Source organism: Notothenia rossii (genome assembly GCF_949606895.1).
Source record: "Notothenia rossii genome assembly, chromosome: 1".
In the NCBI taxonomy this organism is placed as follows: domain Eukaryota; kingdom Metazoa; phylum Chordata; class Actinopteri; order Perciformes; family Nototheniidae; genus Notothenia; species Notothenia rossii.
Window position 1 is genome coordinate 92,074,556 of NC_136912.1, and position 12,667 is coordinate 92,087,222.

Below are 12,667 nucleotides of genomic sequence, written 5' to 3' on the forward strand. Positions count from 1 at the left end.
TTCAATTGGAAAAAGAAAGGGGAAAAAACGAATAAACAAACAAAACAAATATCCGAATAACGAAATTGAAACCCGAATAGTACTCCAACGAACGAATATTCGGATATTCGGGTACAGCCCTAAAAGGAACTACAGCACGGTCACATGACTTCACGTAACCGCGGCTAAGCTAAAGGTGGCTAATGTTGGGGTTGATGACAACAACTCACGCAAATCAGTTTAGCAGGCTTGTCTCTAAAACACATTTTAAAATCTGTTGACGTCCAGATGAGGCAACCGCAAGTGCTAATACTGTATGCTAACCAATATCTGTGTTTTATGGCTCGATTCTGCAACGTTGTTTAAAATAAACATTCTTTTTTTGATTTGGGCCAGGGATTATAAGTGGCAAGAAATGTCAGAGTGTAAGTTATAGATTGAAGTATTGGTAGAAACTAATTAAACAATAATTATCTTGAATGGTAGCCAATCAAAACGCTAAAAATAATAAAGGAAGAATCAGAAATAAGACTGTCAGAAGATGCAGTTTAGCTTCTAACCAGGAGTGCAAAAAGAAGTAAAGTGAAATGTAATGTACACAATCTACAGAATAAAATATAGAATGAATTGAATGATGAATAAACAGTGAGGGGTATGAATACACAGATATACACAGCAGCCTGTAAGCAGTATGAACATTGTGTATGAATATGCTAAGATATATAAGGAAAGAAGCTGCGCCGCCTCGCTCTCAAGGCTGCCGGCGTCCGCAAGATTTCAACGTCTCATGCAGTCGAGCCTCCAGAGCAAGTCGGACAAAATGACTAACCATCATGCAACGCACTAGCAAGACGGCGGTCTCGCTCGTCTCTAACGAGCCTAATATATAATAGCCTAAAGCAGGGACACCCCTCCTGGCATGATCCTTGGAAGATGCGGCGGTGTTTTGTTTTTTTTGTAACAGGAACGCGCTTTGCTGGCGGCGAAAAGAATCCCACCAGACTCCTTTGCCCGTCCAACAGAGGGATGTCCTTTTTCCTTTTTGTCATTTCAAGTAGGGCTGCTCGATTATGGCAAAAATCATAATCTCGATTATTTGGGTAAATAATTGTAATTGCGATTATTAAATGCGATTATTCATTGATTTTGAAAATATACTTTTTTTTTTCATACTTTAAAACAAATACAAATAATAATTTGAACTTTTTAACTGTTGAATTATACGTTCAGGGTAATCAATTGAAAACCAGTATAAAATAAAAATAAATTATACATTCATAACCACATTTAAATAAATAATACCAAAATAAAAAATCATAATCTCGATTATTAGGGTCAATAATTGATTGACGATTATTAAAAACTATTATCTATTTACTTTAAAAACATCAATTTATTGGCGAAATTTTTTTGAACAGTATGTTTTTAACAGTTGATTACCCTGGACTTTAACTATAATTCAACTGAAAACCCCCCAAAAAAAAAATATTTGAAAAAGTAATAATAATAATACAAAGATAATCGTTTTATTTCGATTACGTAGTTTTCGTAATCGTTGCAAGCCATAATCGTAATTGCGATTCAAATACGATTAATTGAGCAGCCCTAATTTCAAGCGATAAAAATTCTCGATCTTCTCTCAAATTATTAATTTTTTTGGACGCCCTCGGCTCGAGTTCAGGGCAAATGATGGCAAGACGCCCCCCTGGCGGAAACACTGATGTACTATTTATATTGTACGAAATCAAGTCTTGTCATTTTATTGGAGATGATGACCTGGTGTCTACTACAAGGGACATTATTCAATGACTTTTCCACCAAATAATGTTAGAAAAATCATCTTGATGGCTCCTGGCTGTTAACAGAAGATCTCTTTATGCAAATATTTTCTTTGTGGTTTCATTTAATAGCCCTGATATTATTTCACTCTTCATAATGCCCCCCTGTCTCTCCCTGGCTCTCCTTCTGTTATTTTGGTCGTCGTCTCTCTTTGTTTTGGAGGCACAAGTTGGTACATGTTAATCAAAATGCCTCTCATGCAATTTCTCCGCATCATTTTTTCACTGTAGAAGCCACAGCTTGGCAGTGGGCGCTCGGGGAGCTGGCTTTACTTCTCAGGACTTTCCACAGCTATATTAACAAACAAATGCATTTTTCCACTGGCAGTACACTTGGCACCGCCACCGCATATTCTCTCTCCCGGGGTTTTGTTCAGCAACTGAGCTGTTGACAAATCTATAATCAGCAGATCACCTCATTGGGTGCAACGTGACGAGGAGAGGAAACTTTCTCACCGTCCAGAGTTAGCCGCCACCTGGTTTCATGCTAGACAGCTCCGGTTTCCCGCTATGCTAACGTGCAGCTATGCAGTGGTGTAATAAACTAAGTAGATTTACTCAAGTACACTCTCGAGGTACTTGTACTATACTTACAATTTCTTGCTACTATGTTTTTCACCTCCACTACAATTCAGAGGTAAATGGTGTACTTGTACTCCACTACATGTATTTAATACCTTTAGTTACTTTACACAAGTGAATGAATGATGTGAAATATAATCAAGTGTTGGATCAGAATTTGGTTCCACCTGGAGTAAATCCACAAGCTACCCTGCAGTATACAAAGTCATTCAAACTAGCTGCACCTTTAGCAGCTTTGAGAACACTTTAATGATCAATCATTATAAAACATATCATATATATTATTCTGAAATGGACCAATCTGCAGAATGACTACTTTTAATGTCGCTACTTCAACTATATTTTGATGAGAATACTTTTCTACTTTTACTTGAGGAACATTTTGAATGCAGGTCTTTTACTGTAACAGAGTATTCCTACACTCTGGTACTTCTACTTTTACTCAAGTGCAAGATCTGAGTACTTCTACTTTTACTCAAGTGCAAAATCTGAGTACTTCTACTTTACTCAAGTACAAGATCTGAGTACTTCTACTTTTACTCAAGTACAAGACCTGAGTACTTCTACTTTTACTCAAGTACAAGACCTGAGTACTTCTACTTTTACTCAAGTACAAGATCTGAGTACTTCTACTTTTACTCAAGTACAAGATCTGAGTACTTCTACTTTTACTCTAGTACAAGATCTGAGTACTTCTACTTTTACTCAAGTACAAGATCTGAGTACTTCTACTTTTACTCAAGTATAAGACCTGAGTACTTCTACTTTTACTCAAGTACAAGATCTGAGTACTTCTACTTTTACTCAAGTACAAGATCTGAGTACTTCTACTTTTACTCAAGTACAAGACCTGAGTACTTCTACTTTTACTTAAGTACAAGATCTGAGTACTTCTACTTTTACTCAAGTACAACATCTGAGTACTTCTACTTTTACTCAAGTACACCATCTGAGTACTTTTACTTTTACTCAAGTACACCACCTGAGTACTTCTACACCTCTGCTGCAGCTACAGTGAAAGTAGATGGCCCCCACCTCCTAAAACTGATCCACTCTCTCACTGCAAGCCAGCTACTGTTAATGAACACACATTAAATTCTCTGCAGGGAGCAAAACTCAAAAATGACGAGGAGAATCTGTCTGAAACTGTAGCTTAACTATAGATGCAGCTGTGGGAGATTTTCTGTCAAAGATACCCGCTGCATCCGTATGACCTCAGCTGCACCGGTCATGCTCAACTCATTCTTGAGCTGTAATTATGGCGAGCTTATTCTGTGAGCTAAGTCTGCTTCATATTTGACGAGAGGAGGGAGACGGATGATGACGTGCTAAAAAGACTTGGAGTGAAATTTGGCGATAAGTGTGCAGTTTACCAGAGGTCTTTAGAGTAGAATGAGGTGCAAATTGCAAATGCTGATTGCTCTCATTATAAACAGCCGATACGTATGATTTAGAGCCGTGCTGATTGATATTCCTATGATCTAATGGATAATTGCAAGGAAATGGAGTTAAAGCTGAGCGGTTGATGACACTTTTACATGCAGGCTGCGTTAACCACACTCCTACCTTCCACAGAGCTGGATTTGCTGTGTAGTCAAATCGAAAGCATCCCCATCATTATGTGTCGCCAACACATAGCTTTTTCACACTCTGGCTGACATGTTTCCAACTTTTTTTTCTTTCTGTGGGAACCTGAGCATGGACACGTCTAAATCAAGGTTGAACAAATTAAATTAAATGTGTTCTATGGGGCTTAAAAGTACAGCCATTGTTTTTTACAATCTGTTAGGAGTCATTTTGACATCCTACACTCTGGGCAAAGTAGATTTATTAACGGAGATGTTCTCATTAGTTTCTTAGAAATAAGATAAGTCCTTCAGTTCAAAGAAAGCTAAAAGAAATGACTTGTCAAAGAAAAATCTTACTTGACTTAAGTATTTTTACAAGAATTTTTTAGCCCTTACACTTTTATCATATTGCTTCAGACAAGTTACAGTTTCAATGGTCATATCATAGGGCTGCTCAATTAATCGTATTTTAATCGCAATTATTTATTTATATATATTATGGCTTGCAACGATTACGAAAACAACGTAATCGAAATAAAACGATTTTTTTTTTTTTTTTTTTTTTTTATTATTGGTTTTTCAGTTGAGTTATACTTGAAGTTCAGGGCAATCAACTGTTAAAAACATACTGTTCAAAAAAGATTTCTCCAATAAATTGATGTTTTCCAAGTAAATGGATAATCGTTTTTAATAATCGTGATATCAATTACTGACCCAAATAATCGAGATTATGATTTTTGCCATAATCGAGCAGCCCTATCATATCACACCAAATAATATTAAAGGGGCCACATTCTGCTCATTTCCAAGTTCGTATTTAGTGTCTCTACTGTGACATGTCTCCATGCTTTGATGTTGAAAGACCATTTACATGCACCAAAACCTTTATAACACACTACAGGAGAGGGAACCCCCCCCCCCCCCCACTCAGAAGCATTACAGGTCCTCTTTAAAGCATTCAAATGACACGCAGTCATAGGAGGAGGTCTTTCTCGGGAACAGTTTGTGCAATTAATTCAGTTACTGTTACAGCGCCGATGTGTGAAAACCCCTCCTAACTAAACCAGCAGCACACATTGCAACACATGTCTAGACGGCATCTTTTTAATTTTTTAGACGTGCTGATTATCAAAGAGACGCTTCAGAGGATGCAGTTACTAGAAATGTGAAATGAAAAAATACAAGGAATTTGTTAATCTCTCCTATTGAGAGCTCATTCCCCTCGCTCCATCTCCCAAGCTTTTCCCTCTTGCTGTTTCTGTTTGTCTGACACCCCTCGACCTCTCCCTCCCCCCTCCTCCTTCTCTTCCTCCCTCCCTCCTCCTCTTCCTCCCTCCTCTTCCTCTCATTCCTGCTGCCAAATTAAGTGTCAAACAGACAGGGGAGGCGGGTGGATGGCCCACATTTCTCCTATAGAAATCCACATTATTGTACAGTATGTTCTCACTCTGTTTTTCTGTTTTCTGCCCCGATACAAACCTCACCCCTCGTCCCCTACCTCTCCCCCCCCCCCCCCCCACAGACTCGTTAGCGTGTGATTGGGTTGTTATTGTAATTAAGATCCCTCTGTACAGCCAGTGAGAGCACCAAGCTGTCTGCTGATGGGTGGTCCTCAGTGGGAGGGAGCGAGGCTTCAGAGGGGTCACGGTCATTGTCCAACAAACCCCTCCCCCCCCCCCCCCCACACACACAACACACACTGTCTACCAGAGTTTTCTGTGTTTGTGTAAGTCAACATGCAAATGAGAGCCCTAACCCTTTTTTTAAATGGTGCAACAGGTGTCGTCCTGTGTGTTGTTGTTTCTCCGTCTGTTTTTTTGATTTGTCTTTCCTCGTACTTCCAGTCGTCAGCTCCACCTTTTGTGGTTTTGGTTTTAGTACACTAAGATTTATTTTGTCACAAAGTTAGGTTTGAAATGCTTAAACACCTCCGAAGATTTTCCTAGAAACTTCTCTTGTAAGCAGACATTTTTTCAAAGTGATAAGTTACTTTTATTTAATGCGTAAACTCTTACTGTTGACAAGAAAACAGAGGACACCAAAAGATTAAACATGATGTTTTTAAGTGATTTTTTGTGGAGTAACAAGTTTTGCAGATCTTTCCGTTAAATCAACTATTCGATAAGTCAACTAAGAAGTTATTAAAGCTTAAAGGTGGGGTAGGTACGTTTGAGAAACCGGCTTGAGATACACTTTTTGTTATAATCCATGGAATGCTCTTAACATCCCGATAGCAATGAATATCTGAAGTGCTTTGACTATAAATACAAAAATGTCATCTGTGGAAGCCGTGGTGCTGTAAAAAGCAAGACCAATCATCTGAGCCGGCCCGGCTAAAGTAACTGGATGGCCTACCTGCCTGTCAGCCTTCCATCTGTGCACACACTTATCTCGTGCCCTCATTGGTCATGTGTGCGTTCGTGTATGTTGGAGGAGGGGCTCTGTGAGGAAGTGGCAGATTTTTTCCGGCTGTGTATTTTCAAATTCTAGCGATCTCGAGCCGGTTTCTCAAACGTACCTACCCCACCTTTAAAGAATTATTTCCAAGATGTTTTGGTAAACAAAATATTAAAAGTGGTGTTCTTGTATTTTCACAGATCTCTCAATTTGGACAACTAATCGATTAGTAGACTGCAAGTATTTTTTCTAGTACTTTAAGATAGCTGAAGATTACCAAGGACTTCGCTGATAAACATTGGTTATTTTGCAGGATTTCTTTACGAGAAACAAGATTTACAGATCCGTCAAAAATGTGTGCTTTAGCTCGACTCATACAGCTCGGTCTGTTGAGTCGTTTTGTCATGGAGATTTCTTTAGTTGCTGGTCATTTGTTTTCAATGCTTGACGTCTTATTTCCAAGAAGATTAAAAGTGGTGCTATTGTGTGATTCCTTGCACCTCTGTCGGTTAAATCAACTAACTGTGTAGTCGACTAAGAAATTCTTTAGTAGCAAGCATGGACTGTATGGTTGCAACGTTGTCTTTTTAGCGCTCAGAGGGTCTATTTTCAATAAATTCTCCCGTAAACACAGGAATAAAAGTGGTGTTTTTTTAAGCCCTATATTGTATCCTATAGGTGAACTTATTGTTGTGTGGGGTCCAGTAGTCGGCCAACTCTCCCCCGTCCTTCCTCCCCCTGTGTGTGTGTGTGTGTGTGTGTGTGTGTGTGTGTGTGTGTGTGTGTGTGTGTGTGTGTGTGTGTGTGTGTGTGTGTGTGTGTGTGTGTGTGTGTGTGTGTGTGTGTGTGTGGTCATGTAACAGGGGTCCATAGCGGGCCTCCATTCATGCATGTGATCACCAACCGTCCTGTAGGTCCCTTACGTCACCCCGCGTTCCTGCCGTGGCTCAGGTTACACTTTCACCCTCCCACCCCTCACCCCTTCTTCTTCTTCTTCCACCCCCCTCTGATTCAATCTCCCCCATTCGCGCTCTTTGCCTCTCCTGTGTCCCCCCTTACGCCAAAACCTGGGAGGGAGGAGATCGCTCATTATTTTAAAGACACAGCAGTTCTCTGACTACATAACAACCCTTCAACTCCTTTACACCCCCCCCCCTCCCCCTCCCCTCCTCCTCGTCTTCCCCATCTGCCCCCCGATGACCCACGCCTCCCCTCCCTCCCCTCGTTCCTGTCAGTCGAAAAGACAAGACTCCATTTTGCGAGTGAGCTGCCTCCCCTCATGGCCCACTAACATTTCCCTTTGTGTCAATGGTGACATATGCTAACCTGTTAGCACCAAACAACCTGCGGCTAACGCATGATCATTTCTTGAGGAAGAAGTTGAGTTGATGAGTTCACAAAGTCATTTTTTAAATGCTTAAAGACGTCCAAAGATTACCAAAAACTTCCTGGTGAAACCATGATTCAAACTTGTGCTTTTTTAGCATTATTTATGGAGATACAAGTCTCATATCTGCGTCTTTTATTTCAATAAACTGAATAACATTAAACTGATGCTTTTGCGTGTTTCCTTGATTGAGTAACGAATCGAAGACTTTATTGGTAGCTATTGTTTTTAGCGTTAACTTTTGCATGTTTTATGCTGACACAATATTAGACAGATCTGTCCAATAAAATAGATTAGTTGTGTTTGTTTAGCGGCTAAGTATTGTTTTTAATGCTTACACTTTTATTACCAAGAACCCTTTCTTGGAAATAGACAGTATGTGAACTCGTGTTTTTGTACGATTATTAATACAAAAACTCAAGTGTTACAGATCTGTCCTTAAACTCAACTTAATGATTAGTCGACTAAGAATTTAAATTGTATTTTTGAATGATTATTTTGTACAGAAACACGTTTTAAAGGTCTGCCGATTTAAATCAACAAATTGATTAGTTGACTTTTTTCAGAAAAACTTAGTAAACAAACTTTCAAACAACTATTCAATGAGTCGACTAAGACTTATTAAAGTCGTGAAGTGATTTTTGTAATGCTCTAAGACTTTCCAGGAAAACTTCTCTGGTAAACATATATTTTTTTAGTTGTGAAAGGTGGGGTACGTTTGAGAAAGCAGCTCGAGTGCGCTAGAATTTGAAAATACACAGCCGGAAAAAATCTGCCACTTCCTCACAGAGCCCCTCCTCCAACACACACGAACGTGCACATGACCAATGAGGGCACGAGATAAGTTTGTGCACAGATGGAAGGCTGACAGGCAGGTAGGCCATCCAGTTACTTTAGCCGGGCTGGCTCAGATGATTGGTCGTGCTTTTTACAGCGCCACGGCTTCCACAGATTACGTTTTTTTATGGATTTCTTGTCAAAACACTTAAGATATTCATTGCTATCGGGATGTTAAGAGCATTCCATGGAATATAACAACAAGTGTATCTCGAGCCGGTTTCTCAAACTTACCTACATCACCTTTAAGTAACTTTATTTGAATGCTTAGATTCATTTAGATGACTCTTTTGGGGTTTCCAAAAGATTCAAAGTATTGCTTTTGCTTGAGCGTTTGTGGAGAAGCTCATCAAATAAGATCCCTAATAAGAAACGTCTCTTATAGGATTAAAGTGGTGCTTTCCCATTATTCTCTGTGGAAAAACATCAGCGTTTAAAGGTCTGTCAGATATTTTGTACGTTTTTTTGTCATTTCTTAATCCATTGAGACATCTAAAGATTTCCAGAAGACTTCTTTAATAAACACAAGATTGAACACCAAACGTTCCCAGTGACGGTCCCTTTGTCCTTCCTTAGAATATTTTATGAATTGTAAGGTGTCCTTGGGTGCGTTGAAAGGCACCTCTAAATATGAATTACTATTTTTATTATACCTCTGACAGGCAAGTGGTAACAATACATCCACGTGAAAAAAGGTCCCGCTTGCGTCCTGTTTTCTTGAACATCAGTCTCGTGGCTTCCTTCCTTGTTTTTCCATCAAGCCACTAGACTCCTTAAACAGACAGTTCTAACTCGTTTCTTTCCTTAAAGTACTCACAGTTTGAATTGCTGCTTGGCCTCAAATGGTTTAGATGATGTTGCGATGTGTTTTTTGTTCAAAATAAAATAACAAACTTTTGCACATGCAACAAAGAAAAATAGGCCTTTACAATATTCAAAAGAAATAGGCAAAGCTCAAATAAAATAACCAACAACTTAGGTATTCTTTCTTTCTTGGTAATGCTTATAACTTCACAACTTAAAGGGTACTTGTACGGTTTGTATGTACGGTACGAGTACGGTTAAAAACTGTTCCTCGACGGCGTCTCTCAACAGGTTGCCTGTGGCTTTAGCACAGCGCCGTGGGAAATGTAGTCCTTTATAGTGCATTGACTACAGACGTCACAATTAGGTGGCCTTTCTTATAAAATCAAAATACTGGCTCTAACAGTCAGTGTGTGCAGAGGTGAGTCGCACCCTGGCCCGCTGCTGTTGCGTTGTTGTGTTGCACAATAGCTCTCCGGTTAGCGCTGCAGGCTGACAGCGAGTGGGTGGCCTGGTCGGATGTGTCCAGGAGATAAAGCAGAGGTGTAAGGTCGCTCCTATCACTGGGAATAACACCAACTGCCACAGGAGGAAGTGTGTGTTGTCTGACGCAGAGTGTTTCTAATGAAGAGGGAGCGGCCGGGTGCAAAGTGGCCGAAGCCGAGCGAATGAGAATCTGTTGTTGTTTCAAACTCCGGCCTTATCTGATGAGATTCTTAACAGCTGAAATGAATTTATTGTGTTATTTTATGAGCTGTTTTTGTCTGCCGGCTGCAGGCGGAAGTGGACAAAGTTGAGCGTGCTTTGGCCACGTCTTCACTGAGGCGGAAACATCTGAATATTGTATCACGGATAGAGTTGAATAGTGATTTCTGAACACGCTGAACTGAACATTTGTCCTCGTGCCCACTTGTTGCTGCTGTCTGACCTCGTTGCAATATATTTGTATTGCATAAGAATACATCAATCTCAAAAAGAGAAGAGATTATAGCTAAAAGATCATTTTCATCTGCAATCCCTGGGTTGACAATGAATGGATTAATATGTTGATGTTTTTAAAAGTGGGACAATCTTTAAAAAATGTTTTAGATATTAAAACATCTGAAAAGGAGGATTTGTTTTCTGTTTGGTTTGTTTTCTTGTTCACTCGGATTACGAAAAATCTAATTTCGTTTTGATTAAATTCTATTTTAATGCAACGATTAGTTATTTATCAGAAATGTAGCGCGTTGTTAGTACAAGCTGTGTCTTCTGATTTCATTTTGGGTAAAAGATTGGTACATTTTATAAATATACAGAAAATGCACTAGGAATCATACATCATATATTTTGATGCAAATATTTGCATGAATATATAGTAGTTAAATAAATGCTCTTTTTTTACCTGTATAAATTCAAAATATATTCTCCTTTTAAATCAATTATTCACTATCATGTCAATAACACTTAAAAATAATCATTATCATAATATTGTCTGCTAGTCTGAAGCCCTACCTTGTATGTTCCAGACAGCCCCCCCCCCCTCCTGAGGAAATAACAAAGCAATGTTGTAAATAAGAGTTGTATTTGTCAGAGTGCCCCCCCCCCCCATTAGCAGAAGTCTCTCATTGATGTGCTGCTGCTCAGAGTTTGGACCTGGATTGTTGACATGTTTCTCCCGCTAACCATTAACCGAATTGGAAGTTAATAGGTAGCTTACACCTGGGAATGACTCGGTCAATAACAAGTCAATGGCACCAAGTAACCCCCCCCCCATCCTCTCCTACAATGAATGTTATTTGTCTATTTTAAGATGCATGTTGTAGTGAAATTGATTTTAGCTTTTAGTGGGTGCAAAGTGGTTATGGGCAACTACATGGGGAATATGGGTTCACTCCATTAAGGTGTGTGTGTGTGTGTGTGTGTGTGTGTGTGTGTGTGTGTGTGTGTGTGTGTGTGTGTGTGTGTGTGTGTGTGTGTGTGTGTGTGTGTGTGTGTGTGTGTGTGTGTGTGTGTGTGTGTGTGTGTGTGTGTGTGTGTGTGTGTGTGTGTGGAGATAAGCGTTTTGCTTCCAGGCTTCATTTCTCTTAACTCCTTCATGCCGGCTTCATTCAGATCAGATACTGCCATACACTAATTTCCTCTCTGGAGAAATGATGCGGCAGCCAATGAGAGGAGAGAGACAGAGTGTGTGTGTGTGAGAGGGAGAGGGAGGGGAGTGAATATGTTTCATGAATGGCGCTGCTCTACTCTACAGATCAGCAGTGGTTTTATGGCTTTAATAATGTGATGTCCTCTTAGCAATAATGGTACACTAAATATGCAGAAAGACGATTTGCTTTACACGTCCGTCAGTATAATAATATTAAAATAATTGGTTATTTGTCAAGTTATGTTGAACTGAGAAGCTTCTGTGGTCTCATGTGAGGAACTTCACTTCACAGTGTCACCCTGACATTCAGCAAAATGTGATGGACTACTTTGTTGAATAGTTTATTGACTAAAACATGTTTTTAATTCTGGAAAAAAGAAAGTTAAATCAAAACCACATTTGCTGACGTTCTCTGGAACAAGATATCTAACATACAAGTGTTTTAGCAGAGCTATCTTTTAACTGGGGAGCTCTCTGGTATTAAAACTAATGTGTAAAAGGCAGGACAAATCTTCAAAGGTGTCCCAAAAAATAAATAAAAAACAAAGGGCATGTCATTTCTTTTACATTTAAAGATTCCATCAAGGTTTTTCTGATGCAGCTTAAATGTTCTGTTCTCATTTGTTGACGCATCACTCTATTACATGTTATAATCATCCTTCTTTAATAACTACAACTTGTCATTGCATGGCTCCCTTTGTAGCAAGGACATTTTTCTTTTTGCACCGCAGTAAAAATGTCGTTTTCAAGAGGCTGAATGCAAACATATATTGGACCGGAATATTTGGTTTTATAGGAACAAACATTTTGACCTTTGTACTTCAAAAACAAAAAAAGACCATATATGGAATAAACTGAATATTTGGTTTGATAGAAACATGTTAAAAATGTTGGAAATGTTTTCAATACATTTTGACCTTTGTACTTCAAATGCTCCGGAGTTATTAGGCATGTTTGGACGTCAAGTCGGGAATAATCAAATTCTACAATAGTATAATAATATAAGTGTAGCATGAGAAAGAAATATCAAATATCAACGTTATGAAATAAAACATAGAAATCCTTGGATAATTCATTTTACCTGTATTTTAGGTCTGGTTCATATTTGGAATAAACTGAATATTTGGTTTGATAAAAACATGTA